The sequence below is a fragment of the Dendrobates tinctorius genome, unplaced genomic scaffold, assembly GCF_039654945.1.
Source record: "Dendrobates tinctorius isolate UK_male_01 unplaced genomic scaffold, ASM3965494v1 ptg000086l, whole genome shotgun sequence".
Lineage (NCBI taxonomy): Eukaryota > Metazoa > Chordata > Amphibia > Anura > Dendrobatidae > Dendrobates > Dendrobates tinctorius.
The window spans coordinates 43,966,530-43,985,601 of record NW_027361754.1 but is presented as its reverse complement, the minus strand read 5'-3'; the positions used below and the strand labels follow the sequence as shown (position 1 = coordinate 43,985,601).

At 43.2% G+C, this 19,072-nt stretch overlaps 1 protein-coding gene across 13 annotated transcripts in view; it reads left to right on the top strand.

Moving 5' to 3' along the window:
• Positions 1 to 19,072, top strand: part of AGRN (agrin) — a 719,629-nt gene that overhangs the window by 539,598 nt on the left and 160,959 nt on the right. The window lies entirely within an intron of this gene.

Sequence of the window (19,072 nt, the reverse complement as noted above, 5' to 3'; positions counted from 1 at the left end):
TGGGACCTTAATCTGGTGCTGGGGGCCCTGCAGGAAACTCCTTTTGAGCCATTGCAGGAGGTCGGATTGCAGGGTCGTGTTTTTGGTAGCAATAACCTCTATTAGGCGGGTCTCGGAGCTGGCAGCCCTATCCTGTAGAGCCCCGTTTCTGACCTTTTTTAAGGATAAGGTAGTCTTGAGACCACCTCCGCCGTTCCTGCCGAAGGTGGTGTCCTCGTTCCATATTAATGAGGACATCGTTTTGCCTTCATTTTGTCCAGCTCCAGTACATAGAGTTGAGAAGGCGCTCCACACGCTGGACCTGGTGAGGGCCCTCAGGAGGTATGTGTCGAGGACAGCGCCTTTTCGCCAGACAGATTCGTTGTTTGTGATCCCTAAAGGGCGCAGGAAGGGGCTTGCGGCCTCACGGTCGACCATAGCCAGATGGATTCGCCTTACTATTCAAGAGGCTTACCGTATTAGAGGCACGCCGGTTCCACCTGGAATAAGGGCGCACTCGACTCGGGCAGTGGGCGCCTCTTGGGCGCTTCGGCATCAGGCTTCGGCAGAGCAGGTATGCAAGGCGGCAATGTGGTCAAGCCTGCACACGTTCTCTAAACATTACAACGTACATACGCAGGCTTCGTCTGATGCGAGCCTGGGTAGGAGGATTCTCCAGGCAACAGGGGCACACCTTTGAACAGGTAGGCATGCGGTGTAGATTGATGAGTTGCTCCCACGCAGGGACTGCTTTGGGACGTCCCACAGTCTCTGCGTCCCCCAATGAGACGAAGGAGAAACAGGGATTTTTGTGAGTACTCACCGTAAAATCCTTTTCTCCGAGACGCTCATTGGGGGACACAGCACCCACCCTGATAGCCAGTTGGCTTTTGTTTATTTTTGATGGGTATAAACCCTTATTTGTAGGGTGGTCCTTTTTTTCAGACATATGATTTTTTGCGGTAGAGCTAAATTGCTGTCAGCTTTTCCGACTGCTTTGGCACTAAACTGGTTTCCGCCCGCTATCGGGGCGAGGGTGTATGCGGCGGAGGAGGAGCTAACTTGTTTTTTTTGTATACTTAGTGTCGGCCTCCAGACGGCAGTAGCACACACCCACAGTCTCTGTGTCCCCCAATGAGCGTCTCGGAGAAAAGGATTTTACGGTGAGTACTCACAAAAATCCCTGTTTCAGTGCAGCAAACTCACTCCAGAAGTTCATTGTGGATCTCTGAATGATCCAATGTTGTCCTAAATGACTAATGATGATAAATATAATCCACCTGTGTGTAATCAAGTCTCCGTATAAATGCACCTGTTCTGTGATAGTCTCAGGGTTCTGTTTGAAGCACAGAGAGCATCATGAAGACCAAGGAACACAACAGGCAGGTCCGTGATACTGTTGTGGAGAAGTTTAAAGCCGGATTTGGAGTATCATACCGCTACAAATCTACCAAGACCCTCCCTTCCCTCTAAACTTTCATCTCAAACAAGGAGAAGACTTATCAGAGATGCAGCCAAGAGGCCCATGATCACTCTGGATGAATCCAGAGATCTACAGCTGAGGTGGGACAGTCTGTCCATAGGACAACAATCAGTCGTACACTGCACAAATCTGACCTTTATGGAAGAGTGGCAAGAAGAAAGCCATTTATCAAGGATATCCATATAAAGTGTCATTTAAAGTTTGCAACAAGCCACCTGGGAGACACACCAAACATGTGGAATAAGGTGTTCTGGTCAGATGAAACCAAAGTCAAACTTTTTGGCAACAATGCCAAACCTCACTGAGCTTGAGGAAGAATGGACAAGAATTTCAGTCTCTCAATGTACAAAACTGATAGAGACATACCCCAAGCGACTTGCAGCTGTAATCGCAGCAATAGGTGGCGCAACAAAGTATTAAGTTAAAGGGGCTGAATAATCTTGCACGCCCCACTTTTAATTTTTTGAATTTCTGCAAAAATTTAAAATAACCAATAAATTTCGTTCAACTTCACAATTGTGTTCCACTTGTTGTTGATTCTTCACCAAAAATTTACATTTGGTATCTTTATGTTTGAAGCATGATATGTGGGAAAAGGTTGAAAAGTTCCAGGGGGCCGAAAACTTTGGCAATGCACTGTAGACCCCTATCTTGACAGCATTAGCAGGTAGGTATAACTCTAATATTGACCACAATAGTCACAATTTGATGGGTGATTCTAGGCGCTTAGGTTTGTTTTTTACTACAATATGAAACCATTTCAAGGATGGTCATGTGGTAAATTCAGTGTTAGGTGGCATTTGTTTTGAATCCATGCTGTGTCCAAAATCAGAAGTTAGTGGGATTCATAGTAAGTTTTCTTCTCCTGGTCTTGCCGTATCTTCTGCTACAGTGGAAAATTACAGTTAGGTAAATTCTGATTGTTTTGTTCTTTTCTAAAGCATTATATCTACTAGAGGGCTCAGATGACTACAGTGTATTATAGTCTAAAGGGAATCTGTCAGTAAGTTTTTGCTATGTAATCTGAGGGCAGCATGATGTAGAGGCAGAGACCCTGATTTCAATGATGTGTCACTTACTAGGCTGTCTCTTTCTGTTTCAATAAAAGCAGTGTTTTATCAGGAGGAGGTCACTAGAGAAGTAGTGTCTTGTGCCTATTAGTCCAACTCTGCCCCCACCATTGATTGGTATTTGTCAATGTACAGTGTACATACAAAGCAGTGGTGTGGGTGGGGTCATACAGGGCTCAGCATTGCAAGCTCTGCTGAAGCAGAGAAAACTGTTATTGTATCACAGTAAGCTAAGTGATACATTTCTGGAATCGGGGTCTCTGTTCCTACATCATTCTGCTGTCAGATTACATAGCAAAAACCTGCTGAAGGATTCCCTTTAACCTGCAAGTCAGTGTTTTTATAGGTCTAGTATTCTCAGTTCAGTGGTGTCCATATTGAGAGATATTTGAGTCCTGGGTCAATGTTACTTCACTATCCATAGAGACATTATCTAGGCTTCTACACTAGGTTGTCTGTAGTTTTTCTACCAAGGGTTTTTGGTCTATGCCTCTCGGGACCCTGTGAAAGTAAGAGTAAAGACTTGTAGGTTAATTTTTATAAAATTTTATGGAATTTTCAATAATTTTCATTCAATTTTAGTAAATCAATCTCAACTAAAAGATAACGTAGACCAAATTTATACTTCCATCTTCGAAATGTACGGCACATGGATGAAACCCATTCATATCACAGACCCATTCATCGGAACGCCGAGAATCAGACCAAACTAGTGGAACATGCAAAGTCAGATAGGACGGTCTAGATGGAGCACCAGGCAGGCGGCCAATTGAGGGAGGTCCACTGCAGCTCCAGCTGGGTACCTCTGGAGAGGGTAGACAGAGTGATTAATGAAAAACCCGATCACAGGAGAGCGCGAAGGACATAGAGGAGGAGGTTATTTAAAACATAATTAAAAAAAAATTAAACGCGTTTCGACAGTGTATATCCGTCTAGACATCCGTCTATGTCCTTCACGCTCCCCTGTGACTGGGTTTTTCATTAATCAAACTAGTGGAATGTCTTTGTTTTTTTTTTGCTCACTGTCCCATTGACACTCTACATTTCCTATCAGCATCTTTGGCGTCTAGTTTTCTGGAGGTCTAGAAAAAGTTGGTTCGGATGTTGAATATCTTTTATTTGGCCTGAATGATTAGATGTTTACTCGCTTGTCGCTCCTCACTCGCTCTGGCTGGTCTTTATGTTACATAATCCTCTTGTTTCATGTTCTCTTCACGTCCCGTAAGCATCACAAGCCTCATCTTCGTGATCTCTGAATTTGCTAATTTTATAATGTGTTTCAGTTGGGAAGATGGTGCAGGTGTGCAGATAATAGGAGGATTACAGCACCGCTGGCTTCTGCTTCTGGTGTGCTGACACATCAATACTACTCGATGGAGCTCAGCTGCACGCAAAGGAAACTTGATGGAATTTGCAGATCTGTTCACATACCAGACACTGTAGAATTGTAATAATTTGTGGAGAAATTATATTTTTACATTATATTTTTACAGACTAGGTATTAATAACTACAAAGGTGTAACCACTGACATGAAAAGGGTATTGTAGACGTTTCAGGCTTGAAATCTACCCATCCCATGACATTATGCATCCGATTTCAAATTAAGACACTGGGTGATATTGGAAAAGTAATGGCCAAAGCAGCGTCTTCTTCATTAAAGGGGTTGTCTAACCCCAATTTAACGCCATAGTGACCAATGCAATTATTTTTCAAATCTCACATGTCGCTTTATGTGGCAAAAACATATCCTAGTGAATCCGAGACTGTTTTATCATGACACGTACTTTTTGTTAATGGTAGATTTAGGTTGACGACTTGCGTCTATTTATAAAAAATAAGTCTGAAGATCTGAAATGTGGCAAAAAAAATTAAAAATTAGCAATTTTCAAATTTTGAATGATTATCTCTTTAATCCAGATAGTCATACCACACAAAACAAGTTAATAAATAACATTTATCTCATGTCTGCTTTACATCAGAACTATTTGGCAGAAGTCCTTTTATCTTGTTAGGATGTTAGACGGTTTAAAAATGTAGCGGTAATTTTTTTTGTATTTTTTTTCTTTAAGGAAATGTAAAAAATCTGGGTTTTTTTAGGGACAACAAATTTTGTAAGTTTCCTTAAAAAAATGAAAAATTACTGCTTCATTTTTCAATTTTGATATAAATTTAGAGGTCCTATATATTGGAGAACCCTTTAAAGTGATACTATTGTAAAAGCAGCACCCCTCAACATATTAAAAACTGCTGTCAGGTAGTTTATTAACCCTTCAGGTGCTTTTCAAGAACTAATGACAAGTTGAATGGCAGGAATGAAAAATGTTATTTTGACCACATTAACTTCTGACCAGGTCACTATATCCATCATACTCGAAGGCTATGACATGACAACCATCATGACCACACAATCATGATCTCAAGGTGCTGATGGAGTGCAAGAGGGAGACTCCGCACTCTGTTAACCATCTAGATGCTGTAGTCACTATTGACAGCAGTATTTAAGAGGTTAAATGGCCATGGTCGGTGCCAACACTGATTGTGGTTGATGCAGCAATGTATCATCTATAGTGGGGTGGTATGGTGGCTCAGTGGTTAGCTCTGCAGCCTTGCAGTGCTGGGGTCCTGGGTTCAAATCCCACCAAGGACAACATCTGTCCTCTCTTATTTTGTACTTGTGTGGGCCTTGTATTGCTCATGTTTATTGTACTTGTCTTTGTATGCCCCTTTTTCACATGTAAAGCGCCATGGAATAAATGTCGCTATAAAAATGAATAATAATATTAATAATCTGCAAGGAGTTTGTATGTTCTCCCCGTGTTTGCGTGGGTTTCCTCCAGGTACTCCGGTTTCCTCTCACAATCCAAAGACATACTTATAGGGAATTTAATGTATGTAAATAAATAGTGTACAGCTGACAGCTTCTGCATTTTCATCTGTCGTGGAATGCTGTTCTCTTATATCTCAGGTCAGTAAAAAGACATATTGGTGGTCACTAAGGGGTTAACTAAAAAAAACACCCTACTAATCCTCTATGATTCTTCTCCAACCCTTGTGTCCTCACCAAACTCCATACTTCCTGTTTAGTCTGGTCAAACTTGTGACCAAAGCATTTCACCACTCTGGGCAGTGATTGGTTGCAGCAGTTAAATGCTCATCCACACCTAGCAGGAAATATGGAGACCGATGGGAGAGCTTGACATCTTTGGAACAGGAGTGATGGGTTTATTTTTAAAGGAGTTGTCCACTACTGATAACCCCTTCTTAATAGCTGCAGTCTGCAGGAAATATAAAAGTGCATACTGACCTACTGGATCGGTGTCGCTCCTGCTATCTTCCCGCCATCCATCCAGGTGGTCATGGGACATTATGTCACATAGCTGTTCATTGGCTGCGTGGCAGAACAATAACATTGTCCTTAGGATAGGTCTTTAATATCAGATTGGTGGGGGAATTTGATATCTGCAACCCCATCGATCAGCTATTTTCTTTACCAGCGGGATTTAAACCGTAAAAAGAGCAGGAACTGGAAAATTCTGGACACTGCATAGTGGAAGTTGAACTTCAGCTCAACTCCTATTAAAGTGAATAGAAGTCTGGACCACCCTGTCAATGTTTGCTGACATAGAAATCAAAAACTGATTGAGCTGGTGCAAATTGATTTGCAGATCCCATTTCATCGGCCACGACACTGTTCTGTGGTCATTGCATGGGAGAGGGAGTACTGATCCCTGCATCTTCTATTGATTACCTTGCCTGGTGCACTTAATAGTTAAGGTGTGATGCACAGGTCAGCTAATCAAAAGAAGAGCCACAGATGCCTCCAGATAAGAGGTGGCCCTCACTCTCCCGATTCAGCGGCCAAAGACTATTCTCATGGCCAATGGAATGGGATTTGCAAATACATATGCACCAAATCTAAAGACTGATACATATGTTTTTCATTTAGCATATGATTCCAGGCAATATAAGGGTGCAGTCTAGTCCGTTTATTGCGATTGCCAAATTGCCTCTTTCTCTCCAAAATGTACATGATGTTCTGTAAATATGCAAGCTTTGGTTTGTAAAAGTGACTGTGCAATTCTCTCTTCTGCTCAGCTACCCATTTATAATGCACTTGTTTGGCACAGGAAGGTGGGCACAGGCGAGGAGCGGTTTTGGGCAGCTGTTGTTTATTCGGCACCTGTGAGGTAGCACCTGAATATGAGTCATTTGGAAGGACATCTATTCCTGTTCATATTGTTGAAGAGATTGATGCTATCATCGCCAGCTCCGAACCTCATCCCCAGAGAAAGAGACATTGGCAAACATCCTTTTTTGTGTCTTCTGCTTGTGTCCTTCATGAAGTGGCGATTACAGTCCTTCTCGGGCCCGAGGTATAAACGACAGTCATGTCTTTGAGTGCTTAAGGGTTATTACGGGTGATTACCAGCACATTACAGCAGATTGATGGCTTTTAAGACTAATGCTGGAGTTGAAGACTTTGAAGGTTAGTGAGCTGATGGTGGAAACCAAAACTTTTAACTATTTTTTTCTTTCACAAAGCCATATTTAGTTTCCATTTTTGTGGCTTATTTTAAGGCCCCAATATAAATTAGATAGCTGTCGGCATAACAATCATTCAGCCAACGCTCAGCTTGCTTTTAAGGGGAGAAAGTTGCTGCCAAACAGCTCTGGTAGTGGCTTATTGGAAAAAATAACGTTGGATCCAAAATGGCTGACTTCAAAATGGCCACTATGGTCACCACCCATCTTGAAAAGTTTCCCCCTCCCATATACTAATGTGCCACAAACAGGGAGCTGATATCACCAACCATTCCCATTTTATTTAGGTGTATCCATATAAATACCCCACCCTGTTGTATTAATTCTGTGATTTAAAGGATTGGGCGTGATAAAATCCAAATACTCAAACCTTCTCTCCCAACAGATGAGTTGAAATAACCTCATACACATTAAATGGTTGACCAATCCTATCGAAATCACCAGGTTCGGCTAATCTAATGTGTATGGCTAGAGCTACTTGTGTCATGGGACACTGAAATCGCAGTGTCGCATCGCAACATTGCATCTAATGAATTCTCATCGTGTTTCATTGCAATATGCAGAGAATTCATGCTCATAACATAAGTCAAAAATTTTTCACTTTTGAGCATGAAGTTTATGCCTTAATTTTCTTTTATTTTCCTGGCATCTGCGCTGTAATCTTTTTTTTCTTGGGCATGCGCAGTTAGCGCTCCCCGTCCACTGACATCACATGATCCCTCCGCCTCTTTCCTACTGTGCAGTGTCATAGGAATCATCAGCTCATAACTAATTGCTGTGGGATTTGAGGAAGAGCCGTAGAGAACTACTGTGCATGCCCAAGATTCCCTGCCCCGCAGTGTGAATAAATCAGAAGAGACTGCGGGGCGGGATCTCGGGCCGCGCATCCACACAGGCACGATAAGGAAGACATCATGTGATGTCAGTGGACAGGCAGCACTAACTGCTCATGCCCAAGAAAAAAGATTACAGCGCAGGCGCCAGGAAAATAAATGAACGCTGAGGAGGCGGTGCCCACAAGAAAGGAAGAAATGACTGATGGATGTGAGGCGTCTGTGTCCGGGGGGAAAGACCTGCCCCACGGACAAACTACAGGTATGACAGACAAATTATAAAAACAATTTTTTCAGGGGTGGAAAGGACGCCAAATAGAAGAGCCATCTTGACAGAATGCAGCATTAGTGCTGCACAAGGTGGCTCTTTTAGTTAAAAATGCCTGGGGGGGTAACAGGTTCCATTTAATTTCAGAAAAACCCACAATGGTCACAGAAATAAGTTGAATCTGACAAAAGTAATTAATGAATCAAAAATCTATGAAAATTAACAAATGAAAGTCAGACATTGATTTTCAACAATGCTTCCACAGAATTTAAAAAAAATAAATAAAACTCGTGAAATAGGCCTGGACAGAAATGATGGTACCCCTGAGAATAATGTGACAAAAGGGACATGTTAAATCAAGGTCTGTCCACTAATTAGCATCACAGGTGTCTACAATCTTGGAATCAGTGAGTAGGCTTGTATAGAGGGCTACAGATACTTAGGGTACCGTTACACCTAGCGACTCACCAGCGATCCCGACCAGCGATATGACGCGGTCAGGATCGCTGGTGCATCGCTAGGTGGTCGCTAGTGAGCTGCCACACAGGCAGATCTCACTAGTGACATCGCTGGGGTCGGGGATCGCTACTTACCTGTCATACGCGGCGATCTTGACGTCCTCCCGCCCAGCTCCACGCGTCGCTCGTCGTCACAGCAGGAAGCGCCACAGGAAGTGGCCGACGAGGAATGGTCCAGGAGCTTCTCGCGCGATCAGCGATAACCAGCGGGGGAGCGGGTCGGAGGTAAGTATCACATGCAGCGATATCGCTAGCAATATCGCTGCAACGTCACAAAATCGGTGACTTTACAGCGATATTGCTAGCGATATCGCAGTGTGTAACAGGGGCTTTACTGTGCTGTTTGGTGACATGGTGTGTATTACACTCAACATAGACCAGAGGAAGCAAAGGAAAGCGTTGTCTCAGGAGATTAGAAAGAAAATTATAGACAAAAATGTTAAAGGTAAACGTTATAAGACCATCTCTAAGCAGCTTGATGTTCCTGTGACTACAGTTGCCCATATTATTCAGAAATATGAGCTCCATGGGACTGTAGCCAACCTCCGTGGACGTGGCCGCAGGAGGAAAATTGATGACAAATCAAAGAGACGTATAATACGAATGGTAAGAAAAGAGCCCAGAAAAACTTCTAAACAGATTAAAGGTGAACTTCAAGCTCAAGGAACATCAGTGTCAGATAGCACCATCCATTGTTGTATGAACCAAAGTGGACTTCATGGGAGACGACCAAGGAGGACACCATTGTTGAAAATAAAATCCTAAAAAAAGCCAGACTGGAATTTGCCAAACTACATGTTGACAAGCCACAAAGTTTCTGGGAGAATGTCCTATGGACAATTGAGACAAAAATGGAACTTTTGGCAAGGCACATGAGCTCTATGTTCACAGATGGATAAATGAAGCATATGAAGAAAAGAACACTGTCCCTACTGTGAAACATGGAGGAGGCTCTGTTATGTTCTGGGGCTGCTTTGCTGCATCTGGCACAGCGTGTCTAGAATCTGTGCAGGGTATAATTAAATCTCAAGACTATCAAGGGATTCTAGAGAGAAATGTGCTGCGCAGTGTCAAAAAGCTTGGTTTCAGTCGCAAGTCATGGGTCTTGCAACAGGATAATGACCCAAAACACACAGTTAAAAGCACCCAAGAATGGCTAAGAGGAAAGCGTTGGACTATTCTGAAGTGGCCTTCTATGAGCCCTGACCTAAATCCTATTGAGCATTTTTGGAAAGGGCTGAAACATGCCATCTGGAAAAGGCAACCTTCAAACACGAGACAACTGGAGCAGTTTGCTCTTGAGGAGTGGGCCAAAATACCTGTCGTGAGGTGCAGAAGTCTCATTGACAGTTACAGAAATCGTCTGATTGCAGTGATTGCCTCAAAAGGTTGTGCAACAAAATATTAAGTTAAGGGTACCATCATTTCTGTCCAGGCCTATTTCATGAGTTTTATTTTTTTTTTAAATTCTGTGGAAGCATGGTTGAAAAGCAATGTCTGACTTTCATTTGTTAATTTTCATAGATTTTTGATTTAGTATTGCTTTTGTCAGATTCAAGTTATTTCTGTCACCATTGTGGGTTTTTCTGTCATTAAACGAGGGGTACCAACAATTTTGACCACGTGTATACCATGTCAAAATTGTTCTGTGCATACAGCATGAAAAATTAATCCAGACAGTACGAAATAAAAAGTATCATAGCTAGCCCACGTACAGAAATCGAAAAGTTGAAATGCCAGTTTTATTTCTTCCTTAGAGGAAGACACGGATGGTGTTAACAGAACAATATCCTTCAATTCCTTCCTCGGTATCATTGTATTTTTAGTACGTTTTGAAGGTGATGAAATGACTAAGCCTGTACATTTCTGCACATCTGGTAGACCTAGAAAATAAAAAATCCTGCCTTTTCGATGAAGAAAAACGACTGTGTATATTAGGGCTCTGGACACTTCTGAAAGCAAACATTGACCCAATATGTTCGTCTAACAGCCGCCATTGGATGACGGAGAGATGATGATTTTGGTGTAATCTCGCTATTGTATTATGCGACGTGTTGGAAAGCGACGAGGATGAACATTTCGGTCCTATAGATCTGCTCCGTCTTTCTTTGGAGAGCCGCACAGTGCCAGATAATAAGGGTATATTTGACTAGTCTCCTAGCAACGCTCGGAGGGTGATTCCAGCTTTCGGGTGATCGGTTATGAGCACAGTCTTTAATATCCCGTCTCATATTCAGCGCAAGTGTAATTACCATGAGTTCATTAGCGCAGCATGGCTTGGGTGAAGCTGGGGATGTGTGCGGGAATGGAGTCTGGTGGGGCCGGATGGGGGTGTAGAGAAGACGAGGCTGATGGTTTAGAGAAGACTTGAAAGACAGACTTTTATCGGCATCCCTTGCTTTTATCTCCTGGTAACTGGTGATCGTTTTGCGTAAATAGACCAGGGAGGATTGATACAGTGACTCTTTCATTTCACACTTCACATTCTCGCCATATCTGATTCTCATGTCCCAAAATATTTCCTCTCATTGTATCTTACAATCTCTACTTTTCTAATTATTATTATAGGTAAAAGTATGCTTTGAAAATACCCATGGCGTTGTGGAGATTTTTCTACACAATCAGCACATCCGTTCAAGTAGCTTTGTTAAATAGGAGTTCTGAGCACTTTTGCTTGTGCTGTAAACCCCTGGCGTCAATGTGAATGCTGATGACAGGCGACATCCAAATGGACCTTGTAGTTTGCTCATTTTGTTCTTCGCTCTCAGAAGTTTTTTTTGTTCCCTTTCCAGAACAGTAACTAAATGCAATATTATTTTAAAGGGAATCTGTCAGCAAGGTTTTTCCTTGTAATCTGAGAGTACCATGATATAGGGGCTGAGATCCTGATACCAGTGATGTCACTTATTAGGCTGTGTGATGCTGTTTCACTAATATCAGCAGGAGATTATCACTACAGGAGTAATTGTCTCTTGCCTCCTAGTCCTACTGCTCTGTGTAGTCACGCTTGGCAGCTTTTTCTTAATATACAGTCTACACAGAGAGCTGTCAATCAGGTGTGTGGGAGGAGTCACACATAGCTCAGCATTCAGAGAACTGGTCTTCTCTTGGCTTTGTATAGTAGATGATTTCGTAAACTCCCCTCTCCCGCTCTCTGACCAGAACCTTCTTTCATTCTCTATCAAGAACTGCCAGGCCACTCAGGTCACCTCCACTGTCCATACTTATAGAAACATACAGGCCATTAACACCCAGAAACTTATGAAGAACTTGCCGTCTTCATTGGCCCCTATCTCCTCCCTCTCATGTCCTGATTCTGCACTGAAGCATTACAATGAAACACTTCAAAGTGCTCTGGATGAATTTGCACCTCCTATACGTAGAACAACACGACACAGATGGCGCCAACCCTGGCACACCCTGCAAACACGTTTCCTGCAGCGGTGCTCCAGGTGCGCCAAAAGTCTGTGGAGAAAATCCAATCTGCACGAAGATTTCATCTATCATAAATTTATGCTTAGAACATACAACACTGCCCTTCACCTCTCCAAACAAACCTATTTCAACACCCTCATCACTTCACTATCCAATAACCCTAAACGTCTCTTTGACACTTTTCTCTCCCTGCTCAACCCAAGAGTGCACGCCCCAACCACAGAGCTTCGAGCTGACGATCTGGCCAATTACTTCAAAGAAAAAACTGACCATATCCCACAGGAAATTATCTCCCAATCACCTCATACCATGCACTGTTCTCCCTCTCCCACTGCATCTAGCTCACTTTCTGATTTTGAACCAGTCACAGAAGAAGAAGTAAGCAGGCTCCCTGCATCTTCTCGCCCAGCCACTTGCACCAGTGACCCATTTCCGTCACATCTCCTCCAGTCCCTTTCCCCTGCTGTCACCACTCACCTAACTAAAATATTTAACTCTCTCTCTCTTCTGGTATCTTTCCCTCCTCATTTAAGCACGCCATCATACATCCACTACTTAAAAAACCATCCCTCGACCAAAACTGTGCCACTAACTATAGACCTGTCTCTAATCTTCTCTTCATCTCTAAACTCCTGGAATGCCTGGTCCACTCCCGTCTAATCTGCTATCTCTCTGATAACTCTCTTCTCGACCCTCTCCAATCCGGTTTCCGCTCTTTACACTCTACTGAAACTGCCCTCACTAAAGTCTCTAATGATCTACTAACAGCTAAATCTAATGGTCACTACTCCATGCTAATTCTCTTGGATCTCTCTGCAGCATTTTGACACTGTGGATCATCAGCTCCTCCTCACTATGCTCCGCTCTATTGGCATCATGGACACCGTTCTCTCCTGGTTTTCCTCCTATCTCTCTGACCGCTCCTTTACTGTATCTTTTGCTGGTTCCTCCTTCTCTCATCTTCCCCTTACTGTTGGGGTGCCTCAAGGATCAGTCCTAGGCCCCCGTCTCTTCTATATTGCCCCTATTGGTCAAGCAATCAGTAGATTTGGTTTCCAGTACCATCTCTATGCTGATGATTCCCAGTTATACACTTCTCCTGATATCACGCCTGCCTTGTTAGAAAACACCAGCGATTGTTTAAACGCTGTGTCTAACGTCATGTCCTCACTATATCTGAAACTGAACCTGTCAAAGACTGAACTCCTTGTGTTTCCTCCCGCTACTAATGTACCTATATCCGACATTGCCAATTCTGAGTGTGGTTTCACTATTACTCCCCAGCAACATGCCCGCTGTCCTGGGGTAATACTTGACGCCGAACTTTCATTCGCCCCCCACATCCAATCACTGGCTCGCTCTTGTTATCTGCAATTCAAAAACATTTCTAGAATTCGACCTTTTCTTACTTTTGATTCCGCAAAAACTCTTAGGGTATGTGCAGACGCTGCGGATTCTGCTGCGGATCCGCAGCGGATTTGACCCTGCGGATCCGCAGCAGTTTCTGCTGCATTGTACAGTACCATTAAAATCAATGAAAAACAAAAAACGCTGTGCACATGCTGCGGATTTTTCCGCGCGGATTTGCTGCGGTTTCAAATCCCCAGCATGCCATTTCTTTGTGCAGAATCCACAGTGGTTTCACACCTTCTCCATTTTAGAGGTGTGAAACTGCAGGCTAATTTGCAGATAAAACGCAGGTCTTTTGACCCGGGGATTTACCTACGGTTTTTGCCAAATCCGCGCAGAAAAATTTGCAGACCAATCCGCAGCGTGTGCACTCGCCCTTACTGTTTCTCTTATTCATTCTCGTCTGGACTATTGTAACTCTCTTCTAATCGGTCTCCCTCTTACCAAACTCTCCCCTCTCCAATCTGTCTTGAAAGCTGCAGCCAGGATCATATTCCTCGCCAATCGTTACACCGATGCCTCTACCTTGTGCCAGTCATTACACTGGCTACCCATCCACTCCAGAAACCAGTACAAACTTATTACCCTCACCCACAAAGCTCTCCATGGCTCAACACCACCCTACATCTCCTCCCTCGTTTCAGTCTACCACCCTACCTGTGCCCTCCGTTCTGCTGATAACCTGAGGTTATCATCCTCAATTATCAAAACCTCCCACTCCCGTCTCCAAGACTATACACGTGCTGCACCAATTCTTTGGAATGCACTTCCCAGGTCAATACGATTAATCTCCAATCCCTACAATTTTAAGTGTGTCCTGAAAACGCATTTATTCAGACTGGCCTATCGCCTCAACACATTAACCTAATCTATCCCTGTGTGGCACAGTCAAAAGTTTTACCATAATCCGGTTCCCCGTATCATGTTCCCATCATGTTCCCACATGCCTTATGCATCTATTAGCCCTCTGTGTCTGTACTGTTACACACTTAACATTTTCGCTGGTCCAAACAATCAGGGCAATTGTTACCACCCACCTTTCGTGTCTACCTTTTTTTCCTCATAGATTGTAAGCTTGCGAGCAGGGCCCTCATTCCTCTTGGTATCTGTTATGATCTATGTGACTATTGTTATGCTGTAATGTCTATTGTCTGTACAAGTCCCCTCTGAAATGTAAAGTGTGGAATATGTCGGCTCTATAGAAATAAAATTTTTTATTATTATTATAGATATACAGCAGAGAAAACAGTAATTTTATCAAAGCTGCACCAAGCAGATTAGTAAGTGACACATCGCTGGAATCACAGTCTCTTACCCTACATCATGCTGCTCTCCGATCAAATCGCAAAAACCTTTTGACAGATTCCCTTTAAGGTTAAAGAAGCACTCCTCCTTCCATCGAAACTTGTATCCTCTTAATATATTGCATTCATCATATTATATAGCGCTGTGTACTTATAATTGCTCATTTTGCCTTTCTACCCAGCAGGGCCAGTTTAACACAAAGTGGGACACTCGGCAAAAGCTTAAAGTGGGGCCCGAAATGCGCACATATTGTGCCATCATGCAGAAACATTTTGGTTGTATTTACATGCACTGAGTTCAGATCTTTAAACAATACATTGTATGGTTGAAATTTATCTTGAGGAGGCTCGCATCTCTGCAAGATAAATTGACATGCTGCGGTCTGGAGACACACGCCACATGTTCGTCTCCGCAGGTTATTTCAGGGTGTCTGTGTAAGCGTAGTGGACATGGGATTTCTTGAAATCCCATCCACTATTCTGTACGCTGCACAAGCACACAGCGTCCAATCCGCATCGTTTACTGACCATGTGCACCTACCTTTACTCCGGCTATGGAAGAATGATTGGTACAGATAGTACTTGATACACTATAATGCAGGTCCCATATATTACATATAGTGAAATGCACTCCCCATGGTCCTTGATAGAGTATACTGCAGCCCTCCTCAGAGTATACTGCAGCCCCACTCAGAGTATTATGTAGTCCCCTCACAGAGTATAATGCAGCTCCCACAAAGTATAATTCAGCCCCCACAAACACACACACAGTATAATGCAGCCCCTTCAGAGAATAATGCAGCCACTCCACACACACAGTATAATGTAGGACCGCAGAGTATAAAGCACCCCCCCTCAGTGTGTAATCCTGCCCCCCAAAACACACACATAGTATAGTGCAGCCCCCCACACACACACTCAGTATAATGCAGCCCCCACACAGTATAATGCAGCCTCCCCATTCACAGTAGAATGCAACCCCCACACAGTATAGTGCAGTCCCCCCACACACAGTATAATGCATCCCCCACACTTACACAGTATTGTGCAGTCCCCCCACACACAGTATAATGCAGCCAACAAACACACAGTATTATGCAGTACCCACACACAGTATAGCACAGCAGACACATCACATCCCACAGTATAGTGCAGTCCCCTATACACAGTATAGTGCAGCACACACACCACAGTATAGTGCAATCCCCCATACACAGTATAGTGCAGCAGACATACACACAACACAGTATAGTGTAGTCTCCAATACACAATATAGTGCAGCAAACACACACAAAACAGTATAGTGCAGTCCCCCATACACCATATAGTGCAGAAGACACACAACACCATATAGTACATTCCAGGATAGTACAGTAGATACCCACACAATACTTACCTCTCCTCCTCATTTCCCTGCTGCTCTGGCTTCTGCAGAGCATCCATTGTCTCACCAGCTCCACTGAGGCAGAGGCAGTGGGGAGTGATGGGAAAGGGAGTGTCACATGACGCTCTCTCCTCCATCACTGCTTTTAACTGTATCGGCATCTATGTGGATAAGTTGAATGTGTGATGCGGGGGGGGCAGGTCCCTCTTACTCAGGGGCCCCATAATGGCCACTGGCTGGGGCCCCTGGAAGAGCAGGGGCCCTAGGCATCTGCCTGGTCTGCCTGCCCCTAATGCCGACCCTGCTACCCAGCTAATTCTTCTCTTTTCTCTGCTCTTGGTAGAAACAGGAAGTCTAATTCCCTGCATGAGTCATTCTCCTTTTCAATTCCTGCTGCAGCTGCTCCCTCCTCCCCATTGCCAGGGACTTTTGCAGTTGCTCATGACTCATGCAGGGAAAATTAACCTCCTGTTTCTACATAGAGCTTAGATGGATTCAGATATCCGTTTTTAATCATCAGATGTCATAGACCTAATGGAAAACAGAAGAATTAGCTGGGTGTAAAGGCAAAATGAGCTATTGAAGTACACAGTGCTGTATAATATGTTTTAAGAGAATGAAAATTTTGAGAGGAGTGCTTTTTTTTTAAATAAAATGGCGACCATGTAATATATGGCCAAAGTGGCAGCTGCTCTGCCTTAAAAGATTTTTACTGTTCCCTATGAAGGAGTGTTTCTAGGACCCCTCAGGCTCATTAATATGCTCCAACGGGCGTATGGGCTGGAGTGGTTTTCATGTTCTTATTCTAGACATACTTTCTATGTGCTCATTTAGACAACAGCTCCTCTTCTCTACCCAAAGACTGCTGTGAATGCGACCTATGTCCCACAAGAAGAAAAGGATTGGCCATATCGAAATGAAACATGCCTGATCCATTTTTATCTGTCCTACAAACATGAGATGGTTGGAGGATCCCAACGAAAACACTGTATTGGGTCTACATCAAACTAATGTACGGCCACCTTTAGTGTGAGGTTCTTGTTTTGTTGGATTACTTTACTCCATATTGTTCCTGCCAGATATTTAGTAATTTTCTTTGATTTCAGTTGCTTCTCTACAGACATGTTGAATAAGCATATTGTAAGCTGCCATAGAAACATACATGTTTCCTCACTACAGGCCCGGATGTCCATTGATGTCGCCTGTAACCGTTTTGCTTTTGTGAATTGTACTTCCATTGTCAGGGTAATAAATGGAAGAGGTCAATGAGTTGGTCGGGGTTAAGACTCTCCGTCGTACACTTTGAGAATAAAAATGTTGTGTTAATGAAAAAAAAGGATTTTACCCTATTGTGTGCTATTCATGTAGACTGACAGCAGAAAAGCTGTATTTTTCTCCCGGTTGTTTCCATGTGAAGACGCTTGCAGACCTGACGTCTATATAATAGTGTTTCTCATGGTAGGAACTCATTATACAGCGACCCATTGACTTTACATGACTTTTTCTTGTATTGTCTGCTGGTTCCACTTCCACTAAAAGTTACTTATTTTAATAGCAAATGAAGAAGCGTTTTGAAAAGAGACCAATCATAACAGCATTACATTTACCGAAAGAGCCGTAGTGACGGGTCTGAGTCGTTCATCGTGACGGTGGAGACCATGAATGTGCCTATTTATGTATAATTAAGGGTTGTGCTCAGCGGATGGCTCCGATTGAGACAATTGGTCACTATCAACTCAATGATTTCAAAGCTTCGATTAATACAATTTTCTGTGTGTTTGTTCAAGGTCTGCTATTAAATTTCTTACATGTCTTGCCATATCTTAGAGCTGCCACTATTACAATAATGGAAAGGCTAATAGCAAGACTTTTTAATTGCTCACCTCAGATTACGAATGCCTGTGGTCATAAATCAGCTAAGAGGCGCTTTGAAAAAAAAAAAAAAGATTAAAAGATCTAAAAACTCTCCCATAGAACTGCCAGAAGAAGCTCACTGACAGTTCTCAGATAACTCCGTAGCCAGCAATAGACAGTAACACAGAGGCAAACAGTGCAACATTTTTAATGAAACTCAAATCATTTTGAACCCCAAATACGTGCATTTAAGTAAAAAAAAATGTCCCCAGTAGTGGATATTCCCTTTAAGGTTGTTGGGGGGGTTCCATCTTATATGACCCCCTATCACAGTCACGCTTACTGTAGGAGAGATACTGCTGCATGCACATGGCCCTCTCCACTAAAGTATTGTAGGAATGAAAAGAAACCAATTCCCTTAGGCTGAGTGCAGACGTACTGTTAAGCTCTGCGGATTTTTCCGCGCAGAATTGAAGAAATCCGCAGGTCAAATGACCTGCATTTTTCCTGCGGATTTCTTCCTGTTTTCTTGCGGTTTTCTTTTGGTTTTTGTGCGGTTTCCCCCTGCGGTTTTGGAGAATGGATCAGGTGGAAAACCGCACAAAAGAAGTGACATGCTGCATATTTTGAACCACAAGAAAACCGCGCGGAAAAATCCGCAGCGTCTGCACAGCGGTTTTTTTTTCTATTGACTTACATGCTTCTGTACATCACAATGCGGATATGCAGCGTTTCTGCGCGGTAAAATCTGCTGCGGATCCGCCGGATATCTGCATCGTGTGCACATGGCCTTAGACTTCAATGGCCTCCTCTTCACTCTTTCATGGGTAAGTATACACTAGTATCCATATAAAAAGCTCCCCTGTACCCACTGGATAACTGGTTCTGCACATCCAGTTGGGATCAGAAAAACTGGGCAAGAAATAAAGGAGGGTAGAGAGGTTCTTAGGTCCCCATTCAGCAGGAGATCTGGGCAATTTCTCACATTTGC